Source organism: Opisthorchis viverrini (assembly GCF_000715545.1).
Source record: "Opisthorchis viverrini unplaced genomic scaffold opera_v5_207, whole genome shotgun sequence".
Taxonomy (NCBI): domain Eukaryota; kingdom Metazoa; phylum Platyhelminthes; class Trematoda; order Opisthorchiida; family Opisthorchiidae; genus Opisthorchis; species Opisthorchis viverrini.
Window position 1 is genome coordinate 653,233 of NW_008751864.1, and position 5,486 is coordinate 658,718.

The following is a 5,486-nucleotide window of genomic DNA, read 5'->3' on the forward strand; positions in this document are numbered from 1 at the left end:
TACAATATATAATATATATATATATATAGTATATATATACATATATAGCTGTTTTGTTACACGTTTATCAACAATTTTTTTCCGGGTGGCTCTTTTCCGAAAGCAAATCACACACTCTTCTCCGGTCATCGTTCCGCTAAAGATTCGACTGGCCTCCCGTTAGCCCCAGAGAGATTTATGAGTGGGTGCATTCTGTTACGAATCTAGCTCTTTTTCAGTTACGGCCCTTGTATCGCCATAAAATTTTCCTTAGTATTATTAGTCCTCCTCTTCAGAAAACCACAAGCGAAAAGAGTCGAATTGTTATACTAAGGTGTCCATTTATTTTATTTGTCTCATCTGCTGTTTCTAATATACTCACTACAGAGACTAAAAACACCACGGACAAGCACACTGCATACCACGTGAACCAACAAACAATTTGTGAAAGACCGACTTCCTCCGTTTTTCTCTGTCACAAAGTTGGATTAGGAACAACACGTTACGACATGTTACTCTTGGGCCTGATTTTGATCGTGACATCGGCAGGTCAGGGGATTTACGACCTTATTGGATTGGTAGTTAAATGTGACTACAATTCGAACTATAACTTTTAAGTGCTTACTTGTACAGAGTCAAAACTATTCAGTCAAAAAAATCACTCTACTACATAGACACCAACTAGCAACTAAAACAATTGCATCAACCATTAAAGAATAGATGGCTGAATGATTGATACCACACGTGCACCCAATCGTCATGGTGCTAATGAGCAATCTGGCAAATTCGACTACAGGAAAAATCAGTCTCTTAATGCATCGTCCCAAATTGGTTTTGGTGGGTCTTGGTAGGCACATTTGATCAAGGAATTCGTAACTCACTGTTCAACTGATTAGGCTGAAAAACACTGCCTGATTACAGGCAAGCGGGATGACAAAATGACTTAGTCTCACATTTTGGCGCAGAACTGGAAAGACTAAATATTTAGTTCTCCATTTGCAGTTTGTTGGAGAGCCTGTAAGGTTTCAACTGTCACCATCTTTAACATGAGAGTTACAACGAAGAAATGGGAGTGATTCTGGAGTTACGCCGTTAGCTGGATTGTTTTAGACCCTCCTACCAACTTAAATGCAATAAAATCTCACCACGGAACAAGGGCTGTTTTCCTCAAACAAAGTGAGAGAAAACAAAACAGTGTTTTCCCTAGTAAGTCTCCTGAGCCAGCAATTCCGAAGAGCTAAATAAGGCCTACTGAATGCAAATACTAACAAACTAACATTACTTTAATACCTGCTAACATCTGGCAGTTAACGTATCATGACCACGCTTAAACCATTTTAATTAATAGAGGCTGCTTTAGCCTCAAAATTTGAGGCCAAAATCCCTTACCGAGTGGACTGAACATTGTATGTTCCACAATGAGGAGTTTTTTAGGATAGTGTATGAAACCTGTTTGGAATTAGATGACTGAAATTTGGGCCAAGTGATCATAAGTTACGCTTTATTGTTCGCATAGTTTACTCTTTTCTAGCACCCTTACCTATACGTATACATATCAGTAAATTTACGTATAGACATAGATACGTGCAGACCAGAAGCTTTCCGAATGCTTTGGCACACTGAACAGCGCGGTCTGCCAAGCCTCCATGTTGCAAAAAATGACGTTTAATGGGCATCATCGTTTGGACAGGATCATATCGGACCCTGGCTAATTCAAGAGAGCCATGTAAACGCATTCTGCTTTAGACTGATTAGTAATGCAGCTCCCAGTCAATCCGAACAGTCGATCCGGACACCAATCATTCATTTACCAGACTGTTCCCATCCGTCAGTAGAGCCTTGCCATAATACCGAAAGCGTTAATCCTACAGCGTTGACTGGAGTGATTTTCTGTAGCCACCGTGAAAAATGGTTGCTCTAGCCAGCCACATGTGTGCTCCTAGGGTGTCTTTAACGCGCAGTACGGGCCACAGCACACGCACTGTGATAGCTAACTATGTAGCTGTGTCCAATTTCCTAACCCGAGACGGCAGTAAGTGGTCAGTCAGGCAGTAACTGTGGATTTGTTTCCAGTTTGAATGTTTCCACCACTGTCTAAACTCTAAGGTATGCTGTGTGGTATTATACTGTCTTTCATTTTTATTGGCTTTATCCTGCTGTATTTTATTTATGTGCCCTTCGTGTATTCATCTGCAAAAGACTAGCACCCATAATTCGAAGGTCTCGGAATGTCAGCTCTTTGATGGCCGTAAACGTGAGTCACCAGGCTCATTGTTGTCTGGACTCAGCCAAGTGATGGCGTTAGTCATTCGGGTGTCTGAAATGTTCCTCCAACTTGTTCATTCTCTGATCTGATTCCCTCCGGTTTACACCAGGTACTAAAGTGTAGGTTGGGCTAGTGTGTGGAAGTGACCATCGACTTCGTTTAGTATAACAGGAAAATCCGGAAACGGATACCTACTTTCTCGATACGTGCGCAATCGGTTATGACGGAAAGAATCGTAAAACCCCCTTCATCCGACGTGTGCTGCACCCCAGTCCATCTTAATCACTGACATATAAATGTGGTATTTTTAACAATGGAATAAATAATTCTTACTGGCGAGCATATCCCAAATACTGGTCAAAATAGTGGCACTGCTTGTCATGCAAAACTATGATTTCGAACCAGCCCCCAAACATGAACCAATTTCTGGACATTTTGTACCAACCAAAACGCTCACACCCGTTGCCTGAAAGCTAGACAGCTTCAGACCAGACATGCTAGCACCAATACGCAGTAAGTTTTGACTGTTTTTCTCGACTGGCCAGAGGAAGAAACCGCTCATTTAACATCACCGCGTACTTCACACTGCGCATTTGTGTGTATCCGACGTAGCCAGGAAGGAATGAACACCAGCGTGAAATCTTATTTTCTCCTTCAGAAATGTTTCCTTTGCTTGGATTTCGCGAATGCTTCAAGGAGTACTACTGTTATCCCCCAACCACAGTAAACCAGGTGCTCCATGCCTCTGGACATTCCACTGTAGCATAACACAAGTCTATAACGTTTCTTCCCTTGCCAAATTTTCGGGTTTTCTATTGGATGAAAACCACCATCTCTTCCTTTCCCAGATAAACAGTGTTCCTATGGGACAGTAGTCTCGGGACGGACAATGTAATAAGCGGCTGTGTCCTGATACCTGGTTTGAGAGATAATACTCCCTGAATCTTCACTCTAGTTCATTTTTTTCAGCTGCACTACGAAGCCTCTAGGACAATTGGGCTGTTACCAGAACACAAGCATTCCAGGCCCAATCTCCACCTTAGTGCTGGGGGGAGATCACTCTATCTACGTGAATAAGCGTGCAGTGAGTGAGACATACATTGGAGGCAAAAGATTTATTCAAAGTTTAAGATGCATAAGGACTGAACCACATCTGTCAGCGTCACTGATCATCTGCTTGTCACCTTACAGCCATCATCCCAGGTGACCGAATATTTTCACAGCTCACTGTGAGGTTATGGATTGAATCGTTTCCACCTTGTACAACGCGAAGTGTAGCAGCCTCCGCAAGACGAACTATCCTGTGATATACGACTCACACAATGCGCAGAGTATACAATGACGTTTAATGGTCATTTGACATGTTCAAACAAGCGTCGTTTCCTGAATACCATGTGAAACATCTGAACTTTTTCGTCCGGCATTCCCACCACATATCTCATGATATTGTTGGTCGAACACCAGATATATTATTTTTCCAGCGGCCACCTATGACCTGCAAATCAGAATAAGCATCATTATGGTAGTCAATATTCCCCTGTCCATAGAGAGACATACCTTAATTTGGAGTGAATTGGAGGAAAAACCGGTGCGACATTTCTGTTTTGAAAGGTGCTTTCTTGTATGAACACACTACACTTTGCTGAAGACTCCTTAATAGCCAACTACCGGTTTTGTTATTCTTTAAGCTCATTCGGCAGCCACAGTCTCCGACTTTAAAAGCAAACAGTAAACAACTAAAGAAATAGACCCCTGTTGACAACAGACTCATCTACATCCCTCGTTTATTTTATTCTTCGGCTAAGTGGTTTTCAGCCAAGAAGGTGTACGACCATCCGTCGACCATTGTGTCAAATAAGACATGAGAAAAACTTTGTGCAGCACATTCAGTTAAAGAACAGCATAAATGTCTTTCTTTTACTCCGGTGTAGTTTGTATTTATGTTTATTTTGTTAAAATGGGTTTCTCGTTCAACAACTAGCATATCTAGTTTACATACTGGACGGTTCATAGCATGCAGTGAGTCGTTTGACACACTGGTATGTAAATGCCTTGTTTAGCAGCCAGGTAAATGGCAAACCACTTTGCAGAAACCTGAAGTAACTACATTGCGTGCCCACGCACTCTAGGATTTTCTAGTTCAGTCCTCGCTTGCTCTGTTCCGCCTGTTGAGCTCAACCACTCCCCAGTCACCGGAAAGTGATAGTATGCCACTGGAGATCAGTGCTCCACATAGTGTTAACCAAAAACCCAAGCATTTCTAGTTGACAGACGCAGCCCATTCAAGTGTCCCAAACACTCACTTGGGGTAATCCATCGATAAAAGCTTCACAATCAAAAGACACTAGGACAAACCACATTTTAGAAAGAACTTCAATTACAAAATTAAGCTGATTTTGTGTGCTCACAGGTCATAGTGTTGATCTCGTTTTTACATTGTACGGTTCGAATATTTGCGTTATTTGTCAGTCAAATAGGTTGATTGATATCCCCAATAAAAAGAATCCTGATTGCACAAGATAAATTAGTGATACCCGAACAAAGCTTGTGTGTGGCAACACTCAGTTTTACCAGTCGCACCACATAGAGTGGGATCTTTGATACTAAATTTGCAAAAGAGAACACACTTCTGACTTGCTTCCCGATGTATATTCATTCAATCTTTGTTTTGCCAAACGTTTACTGATGTTTGCTTGATTCTAAATGCGTTTAAAGCTCACCATCTTTCAAGCGTCACGTATCTTTACCTTTTCTGGTGACTTCAGTCGGTGTGGATGCATTCAAACCAGGGGTTCACTGTGTAGGCATCGCTGGTTGGGAGGCGGCTGAAATAACCTGGAGACAAGCAAAATGCTATTTGAAGCATTCTGCCTGGACTTCTAGATAGGCTCAATGCAATCTTACCACTTTTTCACCATTTGTCTCACCTTACTCTTATTTACATCCATTTTCCCTGAGAGCGTAAGTAACTTTCTTTGGTTTTTGTCAACCTAGGATGCAAATTTCAACCACTCTGTTTCTTACTCTACTTTCTCGAAACCGTTAGTCGTATTTCGACCGCCTTACAAGCCGAATGGCTTTCACTGATGACATTCAAACGTGATATATTTATTATTATCTGGGTTGGAATCATAAAATTATGTCACCAGTATTCCCCTTGTCATAGACGTTAGTGGTGGGTGGGGCCTTACTGCCACACGGAAGAGCTCTCATTAAATAGTGTAGAATCATTAGGTATACA